At 38.8% G+C, this 15,092-nt stretch overlaps 1 pseudogene; it reads right to left on the reverse strand.

Moving 5' to 3' along the window:
* Positions 1-277: 277 nt before the first annotated feature.
* LOC132521716 (endonuclease V-like) lies at positions 278-1,241 on the reverse strand (annotated as a pseudogene).
* Positions 1,242-15,092: the final 13,851 nt, after the last annotated feature.

Consider the following 15,092-nt stretch of genomic DNA (forward strand, 5'->3'; position numbering starts at 1 on the left):
TAGGGCTACACCAGCCCCAGGAGGCCATCTTGGAAGCTGGCTACCACAGGCTCTGAGAAAAAATAAATTCAAGATGGCCTGATGCTTTTAATGTACCAATTTATATTTCCATTTCAGGGTTTTGGAATAAGGAATGGATACAGAGAAAATAAACCAAACCCAAAACATGAGGCAGTTATCAAGTGCAGGAAAAATAAGAGGTTGTACAAAAAAGGAGATGTAATCACATTACATTACTCAGCTTTGAGTAGTATGTGCAAAGAAAGAATAACGCAGACATTGAATTCTGATTCAATGAAAATGAGAAGATGGGTGGAAGGAAAGTGTATGAGAGGCTATGTGAGAGGGGACGAACTCTCAAGCCCCATGGCAGAAAGTCAATGGATAATTTCTAAATCTGCGGGCTCTTCTGAGACTCCCTGGGGGCACGGCTTTGGCCTCTGTGCCTTCTTGCTCCTTTCAGCCGCAAAGCAGGGGCCCCTTGGACTCCCAGGGTCCTGCGGATGTAGTCTGGGGAGCAGATGTCAGCCTGGTGCAGGGGCTCCAGGATCTGAAACTTGCAGCAGCCATGGCTCAGGCGCACGGCTGCCTTCAGGCTCATTTTGTGGCCCACAGAGACATAGAGGGGCTTGGTGCTGTGGTCATGGCTCTTCAGCGCCATGCCCAGGATGGTCCCAGAATCTCCCATCAGAGGAAATGAGTCTCCTCCAGCCTCAGGAGCCGTATCTTCTCCTTGTGCAGAGCGTTGTTCTCCAGCCCGTCCACCTGCAGGAGTTTCTTAGCCACCCCGATGCTGGACAGGTATGTGAGGACACCAAGGTGGCAGGCCACCCCAAAGCCTCGGTGGTGGAGCACCCCATTTCCATCCACAAAAAGGACCTGGGGCATGAGGCGGGGCTCCTTCTGCCACAGCCACTGTACCACGTCCACCAGGAAGGGCACCTCTTGGAAGGCCAGGAAGCCTGACACACAGGGGCCTGTCAGGCTCACCATGCGACAGTCCTCATACATCACCTCGAGCACAGGGTAGCTGAGCACCACCAGGGAGGCACAGGCGCTGACACCGTCGCCCTTCACAAAGGACACGTCCACGCCCCGACCCTCTGCAGGCCTGAAAAGGCGGGGTCTCGTTGCCACGCCTCCGTGTCCCGGAACACGACAAGGGTCTTTAACAGGGCTTGCTCCAGTTTCCAGAGCGACAGTGTTTCCTCTGGCGGCCTCCCAGCCGCCTTTCGGGCCATGGCACGGCCCTCCATCATTAAGTTTTTTGGTTTTTGTTTTTTGTTTTTTTGCGGTACGCAGGCCTCTCACTGTTGTGGCCTCTCCCGTTGCGGAGCACAGGCTCCAGACGCGCAGGCTCAGCGGCCATGGCTCACTGGCCCAGCCGCTCCGCGGCATGTGGGATCTTCCTGGACCGGGGCACGAACCCGTGTCCCCTGCATTGGCAGGCTTACTCTCAACCACTGCGCCACCGGGGAAGCCTCATCATTAAGTTTTAATACCAGCAAAAGGTGATGAGGCTCTTCCACTGCCTGGTTTTCCCTAACTCATAGAACTTAAAGCATAGAACTATCAGAAGTCAAAATGCAGAGGAACACCAACATGGAGTCCCCACATGTGCTGGTAAATGTTGCTTCAAAGCAGAATTAAGTTTAGGGAACATGTATAGAAAGGTCAGAAACAGAGTTTTTTTTCTTTTATGTTTGTTGGTATGTGTGTGTGTGTGTGTGTGTGTGTGTGTGTGTGTGTATGTAAAGGACATAGTTTCTGCAATAAGTCCAACATTATGCTGGAAATTTAAATGTTTTATTTCCTAATTATCATAATAGCTCTGCTGGCTAGTAATTATTGTGTTACCCCATTATACAGTGTAGGAACCTGAAGCTTGAGTAACTTGCCCAAGGTCATATAGCAAGGAAAGTCACAAGGCAAAGAAAGATCTTGAACCTCCAAAGTCCATGATGTTTCCATTATACCATCCTTATAAAGAAACATGGAAAGAAATTAATACATAAAAGAACGATATTAAATGTTAAAACTCCCATGACAATTTTTTCCTTTGCAATCTCAGAATTATCCAGTAGGCTGTACCCCTGAATCAGTTTTCTATCGAAACCCCAAGCCATTAAACAGTGATTTTCTTAAGTGCTTCAGTTTTTTGTTTTTTGTTTTTTTTTAATTTTATTTAGTTTTGGCTGTGTTGGGTCTTTGTCGCTGCGCGCGGGCTTTCTCTAGTTGCGGCTAGCCGGGGCTACTCTTCTTTGTGGTGCGCAGGCTTCTCATTGCGGTGGCTTCTCTTGTTGCGGAGCAGGGGCTCTAGGCACATGGGCTTCAGTAGTTGCAGCACACTGGCTCAGTATTTGTGGCTCGCGGGCTCTAGGGCGCAGGCTCAGTAGTTGTGGTGTGTGGGCTTAGTTGCTCTGCGGCATGTGGGGTCTTCCCAGACCAGGGCTCAAACCCGTGTCCCCTGCATTGGCAGGCTGATTCTTAACTACTGCACCACCAGGGAAGTCCTCAGTTGTTTTTTTATATATAAATTATTTTAAATGAAGTCTGTAACAATAATTTACAAATTTTTGTATGTACACCTGAAAGTCAAAAGAAAATATTGTTTTTTGTGCATTGGTTTTAGGTCCTTAACTGATACTTTAGATTAAAATAGTACCCTATTAAAATTGTTTGTGAAAATTATTGATGCTTCCACAGCTAGGGACAAAGATTTATTTTATTCCACCCCTGTGAAAGCCAAGCCCTTTTATCACAGGCTGCCATACAGGCTTAGCTTGATTTGCAGAATTGTGATTAGTTTATCAGTATGGTTCCAAATGTAGCCAAGGCACAGTTATTTTAGAATCACCTAAGACTGTGGTTCTCAAAACATGGTCCCCAACCAGCAACATCAACATCACCTGGGATCTTGTTAGGTAAACTCTCAGGCCCCACTCCAGACCTATGAATCAGAAACTCTAGATTCTGAGGTCCAGAAATCTGTGTTTTAACAAGCCCTCAGAGTGATTCTGATACACACTAAAGTCTGAGGACCACCAACCTAGGATAGTTATTGAAAGTAGAGATTTCTGCTTCTCACCCAGACTGAATCAGAATTTCTGGGGTCTAGAAATTTATATTTTAAAACAAATATCCTAGTGATTCTTAGACACAAAAAAGTTTGAGAACCACACTGGTCCATGTGGTGTGATTTGAGAGAACAAGAAAGGATCCTTCCCTTAACATCTCTCTCCACTTATTGATCAAAAGTTAATTAATTTGTAGAATTAAGCAAGGATATCTTCATTAGTTTCTAAATTCATTAAGTCATAAATATTTTAGAGTGAATTTATATTATTAACTAGATATTTCACCTTAATGGGAGAACTAGGAGAGTGGGCAATTAAAAGGGAGGATGTTACAAAGAGAGGCTACAAAAGTGTAACTTGAATACTTTGCCTTATAGTCACCTAAGATCTGGATTCAGATACAGTACCTCATATTTTTCATTAGGGGGATGTCAGTTTCTGTGTAACATCTTCAGCATCACATCCTTTGGCCAACTCCTACGCCCGAAAAAGAGAACCTAAGTTTACTTGGCAGTAATCAAGCAATAATTATATTCTGAGTATAGGTAATAATGTATTGTGGTGTTTATTTGGTGTGGGGTTTTTTTGTTTTTTAGTGTAAATAGAACCTATATATTCAAGGGTAAGAAAACAAGACATGAGCACATAGGAAAATTAATCTCATTTGCTTTGTAATATCACTTAAACTCTTTTCAAACAGTATGTACTCAGCCAACTGACCAGACTAGGCTCTGTTTGACTTCCTGTTGCTTCAAAACAAATACAGATACAACATGGATGATCCTCAAAAACATTACATGTGAAAGAAAGCAGACACAAAAGGACACATATTGTATGGTTCCGTTTATGTGAAATATCCAGAATAGGCAAATCCATAGAGATGGCAGATTAGCCGTTGTCAGAGGCTAGGGGAGGGAGTAATGTGGAGTGACTGCTTTTTGAGCAGGGGTGATGAAAATGTTCTAGAACTAGATCGGTAGTAATGGTTGCACAACATTGTGAAGGCACTAAATGCCACTAAATTGTACACTTTAAAATGACAAATTTTGTTATGTCTGTTTTCCACAATAAGAAACAAATACATACACAAAATAAAATCTTCCCTCAAAGGATGAAGATTGATAGTACTCAGGATATAGAAAAAGATGAGCTGTTGGAGTAGAAGGGAATTCTAATAATATATGCCAAAATGTTTTAAGCAGTGATGGTAAATTTGGGAAGAGTCAGGTTACAATGTTAAAAGCCAGCTCTCACTTAGATATATCCTTTGGCTTGCCAAAATCTAAAGCAAAAGCAAACAAAGCTAAAAATCCCTTAAAATCTCCCCACAAACAGCTACAGCACAGCATATATTGATATAATTGTGATTAACACATTCATAGGCCAATCAGAGTCCCAAGAGGTCTTCTTAGTGGGCGGGGCTTCCTAGGCAGCAGCCCACAACTGGTTTCTCACGTATCTCCACAGAAAGACATGGAGTGGGTTTCATGACTTACCCCTACCCTGACCCCTTTGCCACCAAGCCCCCAGGGCAAATATGGATCCCTCCTATGAAGAAATGTAAGAATGAAATCTTACACTGGCATTAATTTAATGCCTATAAATGTCTATGTGACTAAAAATAAAGGCTATTCTCACTTTAATTTACTCCTTCAGAGAACTCAGAGATATTTACAGCTGTGACCTCAATTCTTGCCCTTTTCTATTCTCCCTCCTACTGTCTAGAAATCAAATTACCCTCCTAAAAATTCATCATGTCCCATCAGGTTTAGATTAAAATCTTTGTGTCTGAAAGCTTCAACTGAAAAACTGGAGAAGGTTGTGAACTGCTTTGGAATGAGACAAAATGGTGTCTGCTGTGCCTTCTGAAGAAGGGCTGCTCTTTGTGTGGGCGATTTTGTGAAATTCTGTGTCACCCACGCTACCCATTACAATGCTCAAAACATTCACATATCTGATGCAGAGGAAATGTAGCTGGTGCTGTATTTATTCCTGTTACCTCCTGTCTTGAAGCAAAATGCCAGTGCTTCATGCAGCCCAGAGTGGTAAACATCAGCTGGGAAGAAGCCTTTATTTAGGGAATTTATCAAAAAATGAATTTCTGAAGGCCAATATTAAGAAAAGTGGAAGCACTGTTTACAAAGTATACCATTGGTGAAAATAGATATTTTTAATGGTGAATTTCTGATACATTCATGAGCAGCAGCACTTCTATTGTGGTCTCCTGTATTTGTAAATGATACACAGATTATTCCGCTTTGGATGCCCATCAACTGTGTGCATTCATAAAACAGATTTTTGTGCTCTTAAGGAGATATAATATATAATATAGGCTGAGGATTTGATACAGTGCTAATAAAATTAAATTTTTAAAAAGACCTGCCAAATGGGTAAGATGTTTGCCTTATATTAGTGACTATCATTTTGATGTGAAATCCACTTTAATGAACACCTGACAAAGAAACCTTTTAAAGGAATGATTATCTTTGACATGAATATATTCAGCTACTGTTTATACAATGAAATCTTAACTAGCTGGTAAAAATGGCACAATATTACGATGAGTATAGATAACACTATATAAAGAAAATGTAAAGGCTGCCTGAAGAGTTAATGACTAATTCTGTTGTCTGAGCTGGCGCTTCAGTGACGATTTGCTCTGAGAAAAGCTTATGTTTATGGTATTTTGGGTGCAGTCTGTAAATTTGAATTATACCTAGGGCCTCATCAATGCTGTGTATAAATTACAGAAATTACCAAAGCAAGAAAGCTTTATGTTTGCATTCTATTTTCAGATACAAGGTAAGATAATTATAATTTATTACCCAGTAACTGTATTTTATGTCTTAAAATTGAAAAATAAGGTATAAAATGGAAAGTATTTGAGTATGAAGGTAATGATACTTAAAAATGTTGACCTCACTGCATTTTTCACCTTTAGATGACATGCTAAAGCAAAGGTAAATAACTATTTTATTACACAGTGCTCTAATTATGTTCAGAGAGAAGGAATGAAAACTATAAATGCTTATAAAATATAGGCCATAATGACAGGTTAAGTTATTATTAGCCTGAAGAAAAGAAGGCTAAGTTTCGAATTTGTGAGTCCACAACTAAAGAAAAGATACGTAAACAGACAATCTAATCATTGTTCTTCATTTCCACAGAAGACAGCAGTTACATTAAATTGGTTAAGTAAAGAACATTCTCAGCAGTGTGGCAAAGAATAACAAAAGAAAATACAAAATACTTCTCCTTGATGATTTTGAACAAAGAGGACATGCACTATAGGTAAAAATTTCCCTAGTGGCTGAGGTTTGAAATGATATGCTTCTTGCTGATCATGTGATTCTATGGAAACATATTCTCTAAAATAATGCAGTACTGTGTTGTCCCAAGCAGGTGGAAATGTCTTTTGTGTTTAATGTAAATTAAATGGTTTTAGCATTGAACTGCACTAATTTAGGAAGTTCCCACTGGTCATCAGGGAAATCCAAATGAGGACTGTGCATTCTGTGTCTCCCAGTTAATCATAGAGGAGGACATCAGGGAGAAGTTGGGAAATGTAAACAAAGCGATTGAAAAATGGATAAGGACATTAAATAAAACTATTTTAGAACAATGATTTTCAATCTTGGTTGCAATTATAAACATTTGGGGAAGCTTTTTCAAAAATACCAATGCCTGAGTCCTGCTGGCTTGGGCTAGGACCCTGGCATAGGTCTTTTTAGAGCCAGGTATGAAAATCACTGTTTAGGACTTTTAAGGATCTTCAATGCTCATAAAATCAAGCAAAGTATGATGTAAAAAAATCTCGACACCATCTATTGTTTCAGAGTATTTTTTAAACATAAAATACAAATAAATACTATCAACTGCCCATCTAGCCATGGACCCATGACTGGTATGATTTAGTAGAAGTGTATGATGTAGTACTAAGAAGAAGAGCAATGAATCAGAACAGGTGCAACCTAGCCCTGGCTCCACCATTGGTGAGATGTGTGACTCTGGACAAGTTACTTTTTCACTCCAGACTTTAATTTCTTCATTCATAAAGTGAGCGAACTAAATAGCCTTCAGGTCTCTTCTGGTTTCCTGATTCTCTGGCAATGTGTGATGATTGTGCAGCTTTTTGCAGGAAACTGTGCTTAAAACATATTTTCCCATTTGAAAGTTATAGCAACAGCCTTACAATAGAGAGTATCAAGGTATCTTATTAATTCTATTTCAGTATATTTCTAATAACCAGTTTTTTTAATTGAGGTATTGTTGGTTTACAATATTATATTAGTTTCAGGTATATAACACAGTGATTCAAAATTTTTATAGTTTATACTCCATTTAAAGTTATTATAAAATATTCACTATATTCCCTGTGCTGTACAATGTATCCTTTTTCTTATTTATTTTATACATAGTAGTTTGTACCTCTTAAAACCCTACCCTTATCTTGCCCCTCCCCACTTCCCTCTCACCACTGGTAACCATTAGTTTGTACTCTATATCTGTGAGTCTGTTTCTGTTTTGTTATATTCATTCGTTTTATTTTTTAGATTCCACATACAAGTGATAACATACAGTATTTGTCTATCTCTATCTGACTTATTTCACTAGGCATAGTACCCTCCAGGTCCATCCATGTTGTTGCAAATGGCAAACTTTCATTCTTTTTTTATGGCTGAGTAGTATTTCGTTCCGTATTGTGTGTGTGTGTGTGTGTGTGTGTGTGTGTATCACATCTTCTTTATCCATTCATCTGTTGACGGATACTTAAGTTGCTTCCATATCTTGGCTATTGTAAATAATGCTGCTATGAACATTGGGGTGCATGTATCTTTTTAAATTGTTTTTGTTTTCTTTGGATATATACCTAGGAATGAAATTGCTGGATCATCTGGTAGTTCTATTTTTAGTGTTTTTGAGGAACTTCTGTAATGTTTTCCATAGGAACTGCACTACTTTGTATTCCTACCAACAGTGTACAAGGGTTCCCTTTTCTCCACATCCTCACCAACATTTGTTATTTATGGTCTTTTAGACATTCTGACAGGTGTGAGGTGATATCTCATTGTGATTTTGATTTGCATTTCTCTAGTGATTAGCAGTGTTGAGCATCTTTTCACATCTGTGTTGGCTATCTGTATGTCTTCTTTGGAAAAATATCTATTCAGGTCTTATGCCCATTTTTTAATAGGGTTGTTTGAGGTTTTTTGATATTGAGTTGTATGAGCTGTTTGTATATTTTGGATATTAACCTCTTATTGGTCATCATTTGCAAATATTTTCTTCCATTCAGTAGGTTGTGTTTTCATTTTGTCGATGGTTTCCTTTGCTGTACAAAAGCTTTTAAGTTTAATCAGGACCCACTTGTTTATTTTTGCTTTTGTTTCCTTTGCCTTAGGAAACAGATCCAAAAAATATTGCTACAATTTATGTCAAAGAGTGTTCTGCCTATGTTTTCTTCTGGGAGTTTTTTGGTTTCCAGTTTCACAACCAGTTTTAAATGACTATTGACCTAAGTCAACTCATCAAGTTGAAGACAATATTGTGACAGACTTTATGCACGTGTAACTCAGCAAATATTTTTGAGCACCTATTGTGTTCCAGACACTGTTCTAGAAACTGTGATGATGCAAAGATAAAAGAGACACAGTCCTTATTGTCAATAAGTTGATGGTTCTGTAGAAAAGACAAAATGAAGAGTGGAGTCCAAGTTTTTTAACCTTTAAAAATCACATACTTTTCTATCAATATTCCCACAAACAATAGCAATAGCCCTCGGGGAGAACTGTGGGAAATCTGTTCTTTTACTGGATTTGCTTCCCAAATAAGTTCTATAAATCTCCAAGGAACACTTCCATGTTCCACATTCAGTCTGATGATCATTGACCAATTGACTAGCCATCTTGATCTGGACGTTAGAGCTCCATATTCCACAGTTTATTTTTTGATGTCCTGTAAGTGCCTTTTAGTGCTGCTGCTGCTCTTCTTTGCTTCACACTAGATGCGTGCACAAAGTTCTCCCTTAATTCCCTAGAGCACAGCCAAGCCTACTGAAATACTTAACACTTAACTGAAGGCTTAGGGATAATTCAAGCACAACATAGAAAGTACCTTTTAACTCAGCTGCCATTAAAAGAGACTTGCTACTCTTAGGATCTTCCATCAATATTAAATATAAATAAATTGATATTGTATGTCAGAGACTGTTCCATGTGTCAGGTCACCCCAGTTATCTACACATTGTGGAGTTTCTACACTTACCCCTCCTTTGTCTATTAACTGGGAAGAAGTCTGCCCTCTCCCAGTCCCTGCCCAGGCCTACCTCATCTCCCACCGAAGGATGATTGACAGTGGAAACACCCAATTCCTTCACCCTCACCCAGCCTCAGGGGAATAGACAAGACAATGCCACAGTTTAGAAGACATACTTCAAAGTCTGGGTTATTCAATAAAAAAACCCATAGATGCGTTGCCAAGAGTTCAGCCACGGTAAAGCTATTCCAAGGCCATCCCAGATCTACACTCTAACACGATGTTAAGTGAAAGCCCAAAATGGACTGTTCCAAACCAGTCTGTGAGAAAAAAATTCTTTTATAAAAGATATACATATCTCCTGGGTCAGGGGTGGGAGGTGGGTTCAGAGGCAAGATTAAATACTTAGGAAAAAACTTAACATTATCTGTCTCTGTCTCTGCAAGGGTGTATTTATGCTAAAGACAACAGAATGTACAATGATCAATGGCTTGTTTCACATCTCTGTCTGAAGTACTAGCTTTCAGATTAAAGATGACTTAATATTCTTCTCCAAGAACAATGGTGGTTGTTATGTTTATAAAAGTATTCTAGTGATTTTCCTAAAGCAAAAGAATCTGCTTCAAAGGTGAATGATTGTTTCCACTACTAACCCGTTTTAAATGATCTTTCCAGTTAAGAAAAAAACAAACTTGATTTCATTTTAATATCCTACTATAAGGGTGAGAAAGGCCCCTATTTAGACTGGGGACAGTAGGAGTGAGGACAGAGGAGCCACCCAGGACAGAGAATGACTGAAGAGAGTGCTGAAGTTTGGGTAGGAGCCAATGACCTGAGGTAGGGAGGTCAGGAGAGCATGATTCAGACAGGTGGAGCAGCATTTGTGAAATCTTAGAGACCAGAGAGGAGGGTGCCTTCAAGAGGAGGTGACATTTTGGGTGTGAGTTCGCAGAGGGGGCGACATTTTGGTTGGGCAGTTTTGACATTTGCACCTATTTTGTGACTCTAAAAGTACCAAGCCATTAAACTTTGCTTTTTGAAAATCACTAGGTAATTTGTATTGTAAAGTGTAAAACAGACACTCTCACTCCCTCTCTTATTCAAAGTTGGGGGGGGCGGCACCAGGGAGGGATGGTTAGGTTGAAACTACAATGAATTGTTGCAGACTCTATCAAAGACTCTGTAGTTTGTAAACTATTTCCAAATGGACATAAAAAGTCCTCTTTCCTAAGGTTTTATCATGGAAGATTCTCTGTACCTAATACTGTACTGTAGGTATTCTATATACTTTTAATGATGAATGAATGAATCATTATGGGGGGGTTATGAAGGATTTTAATACAATTCCTTAAATAAGTGTCTCATTTCTAATCCTCCCAATCCCAAATAAGAGATTCAACTACCTTAATGAGATAATCTCACTTACATTATCTCATTTAATCATCATAACAACCCCATGAAGTACATAATGTGATTTTCATTTTATGGACGTAGAAACCTAAGCTCAAGGTAAGTGATCCAAGGTCACAGGTTAGAAATGAAAAAAAGTGGGTTTTGAATCCAGGTCTGTTACTCCTGTTTCATTAATTCAATAAACATCCACTGAAGCATGTCCACAATTTCTCCTATTGAAACCTCAATTGAAGCAACCCACTGTTGAAACTCTAAACCACATGAGGACAAGTACTTAGAAATAGACCCCATTATTGACTAGAACCATTTTGTGAACTATATTAAAAGCTTCCAATATCTGTCACAAATAAAGAATTTAGAGGGATTCTGGTTGATCAATTGTATTCTATGACAAACTGTTTTACTCTGAGATATAAAGAAGGGTCGGTTGCCTTTAGTGGCCTCAACCTCTGTAAAGGTTATGATGCCTCCCCATCCCCTCAACCTCTCAAACATATTTCAAAAAAATGTTTTAATCTGATTTATAAAATCAGTGTAATGTAGTTTATTAAAGTATACTTCTCTCTCCTAATGACAGCTTACGTGCTATTTTAACTTTTTGTGGTACCCTAAGCACATACTTAAATTTGCTCTTTGCTTAATCCAATCTGGGATGCCAGATACATTTGTACATTTTCTTTGGCATTGTGCTCTACTTGTATACTTGTTGATTAATTTGGAAACCAGAGATCAGTTGATAAACTAACCTACTGGATAAAGGCTATAATTTTATTCTCAAGTGGAAAGAGATTATGGTCTCCTGGGCTTCGAAGGGAGTAATACAAGCTACAGAAGCTTCTTTGCTCCTGCTTCAAGTGGGTGGAATGGTTGATGTGGTGTGGTGTGGTATGTAACTCGTGTGCCATAGAAATCTTGTTCAAAAATTGTGGCCTGTGTATTTTGGTATAGGAAATTTTGACACTTTTGAACATAAAATGTCTGAAGAGGTTCTTGCTGCCCCCAGTGAACTAGAAATTAACATTTTTGAAATAATGTCCTTGCCATCTTGAAACTTGAGCCTCGTTGGAAGATGGAGGGAACGAAAGTGTCCACAGAACTGAGAAGTCATTGTGAGACCAAAAATCGAGGCAGGCAGCTCCATATAATCAATGGATCAGTTTATCATAGGGTAACTTACTCACAGGGTAGGATCTGGATCGGGTGGACAATGATCTGGAAGCATTCACAGCTGCACTCCTCACCACTGAGGGGCCATTGGATAATTTTATAGTTAACCTGGGGTATGAAAGTAGGTGCTTGGAAGCAGGACATGCATTCCTAAATCAAGATTTATGAGTGGGTAACTAGTCTCGTGGTCACCAGGAATACGTCAGCAAGGGTTTTCATCATTGTTTGGGGACTAACAGAGCATAGAGGCCACCTGGTCCTAATGATTATTAAACAATACCTGTTAACTGCAAAGCCCTTGACGACAGAGAAGTGATTTACCACACAGTACAGTCCTGGGTAAGGTCAGTGAAAGGACAGGAGGAACTGTAAAACACAAGGTTGTGTCAGTTATGCTAACAGCCATATAAGCCTTCATTAATTATTTTTAAAATCAGTGGTGGGAACTGTATAATCTTATAATTGTAACCTACCAATAAAGCTCTCTATACTCTTCTTAAAGAAACATATTACAAGCAATCTGAAATATATAATTGATTAGCAATTAACTAGAAAAATTGTTAGACAACTAATACTCTATTGTATCGATAAAGACAGATAAATCTTGAGTTACAAATTAAGTCTTGTGTTAAATTTCTTTTCCTTCGTGAGGGTAAGGGGAAATCAGAACACAGAAATATTTTAAAATATCAGAATCATTATATTATGGAGGCAAGGAACCCAGATATTTTCCTGACATTGAGCAGTGCAAAATTTGGTTTGAAATATCCTGAACTCTGTGGATGTCCTGGCTCTGCCATTTTCTAATTGTGTGACCTTAGGTAAGTCACTTCTTTAAAATTCAGTTACTTTATCTATAAAACAAGTATAATAATAGTACCTACTTCTAGGGCTCTTTTAAGGGTAAAATAAGAAATGCAGTCAAGTGTATAGCATAATGCTAAAATCTTGGACATTGTGTATGTTCAATAAATTAAATACTATTATAATTATTTTATTAAAAGCATTTTACAGTTCGTAGCACTAGCTGTTCTAATCAGAGCTATCTGTCAAAATTGAGAGTCAAGTGAGATCTGTATTTTCCTCCACAGTACCAGAGGTAACGACCTCCCTCCACAGAATCCCCACGCAGCACTTCACTCATACTTAAAGGCTAGCATCTGATGTCTATAGTCAGAAATGACTATGGCTGGCTAGAAATGTCTGAGCCTGTCTTTCCCACTAGATTATAAATTCTGGAGGATAGGAACCATATATTTTGAATTGAATTTTAATTGCATCCCCAACTGCGATCACACTGCCTACATATAGTTTAATGACCAGTAAAGATAAAATTTCAGTCAACAGTCCATCTCTGCAATCCTGAGTTGTACAATGGAACCTCCACCTGACCTGTCTCTAGTCAGGGACCCAGCACTCTCGGATGAATGCTAATGGGGGTCCTATATGGAGCTGCAGGGTGAGAACCTTCAAAGGGTGGGAAGAGGACCTGGCTTTGCTGGTCTTTGCAAAGAATATTTGTGATGGTATTATGAGACCTGAAGTCCTATTTCTGCTAATAAATCTGCTTCCCTTCTAAACATACATACTCATGCACAGGTACACACAACCACATGTAACCACATGCACCATCCTCCTCATTCAATGTTAGTCCTGACCTGAACTATAATTGGGCTCTTTATAATACCACTTGAATGGTGTAAAACTCCATGGAAATAAAATTAGAAAAGCCCATCATGTGGTGTGTTTATTGTAATGCATAGGTATATCCATTTTAGAAGTGGGTGGTATTTTACATGGCTTTTTGGTATTACTTGAGGATAATGATTACTTCAGACCTTTTTGCTGATTTCGCTATAGTGTTCTGGAGAGAAATTTTAGACATAAGTTATATAAAGATCTGAACACAATTCTGTCAATTCAATTCACCAAATCTCTTTTGAGCTTCTGTTACAAAGAATTTAACTAGGCAATATTGGGGATACATAAACAAGTAATAGGGCATAGTCCCTCGTCTCTAGAGAGGCCATAATTTAACATCACCATTGTTGAAGAGTATTTCTTAATGATTCCATTATACACAGTATGCAGTTTGGGGTATGAAGCTGGTTAAGCAAACATCAAAGCCTCCTCAAATCCTCTTTTGAAAAAGAGAATGTATATTAATGAATAAATAATAATATGCGAGTTCCCAAGACTTACTCTTGACAAGCAACACAAACACCAAAAATATGAAATACATTCAGTTAAAAATTATAATGAAGCCTAATTTATCCAGTATTATCAAAGAATGAAAATATTTATGTGTTTTAATTTTTCTGATAATGGAAATGTTATTCCTTTTAAAGCACCAATCTTTTTAAATATTAACCAATGAAAGGTGTTTTTCTTTCTAAAATGTATGATCTATTTCCCCTGTGTTGTAAAATTATATACCTTGAACTAAATCTAACACTTTCTTAGTGAGACTGGAGTATCATTGTGAGCATAGTATGCTGTACTGTAAATAGGGAACTTTTCAGGAACAATATTGAGGTGTGCAGAGCTATTTTTCCATACTAAATGGCCTCAGACTATACTTTTTTGGTTCATCGTTTTACTTATTATAAGTATTTTTAAAAATCTTGTTCCCTTAGTGGTTTAACTGTCCCACTAAGTTACTATTGCTCTGCAGTAAACCACCCCAAATTTAGTGGCATAAAAAATTATTTTATTATGCTCTCAGATACTGTAGATCAAGAATTAAGAAAGGGTGTGTGGAGACAGTTCTCTGCTCTACCACGCCTGGCCCCTGAGCTAGGAAGACTCAGGTGACTAGCAGTGACTTTAATAGCTGGAATCTGGAACAGCTGGGACTGGAGGCGCTCTCTCCATGATCACTCACTCACCTGTCTGGCACCTGGGCTGGGACATCTAAAGGCTGGTCTCAGCTGCAACGATTGACTGGAACACCTACACATGGCCTCTTAACATGGTTTAAGATTTGCACAGCATGGTGACTGAGTTCTGAGACGGAAAGCCCCAAAATGGGGATTCCAGAGGGTGAGAAACAGGTGTAAGCTTCACAGCCTTTCCTCATGGCCTCAGAAATCACACAACACCATTCTATTAGCAACAAATGAGTCGTGAGTTCAGCCCAAAATTCAAGGAAACAAGATTTAGAGTTTACTTACTAATGGT

This window comes from Lagenorhynchus albirostris, chromosome 6 (assembly GCF_949774975.1).
Source record: "Lagenorhynchus albirostris chromosome 6, mLagAlb1.1, whole genome shotgun sequence".
Lineage (NCBI taxonomy): Eukaryota > Metazoa > Chordata > Mammalia > Artiodactyla > Delphinidae > Lagenorhynchus > Lagenorhynchus albirostris.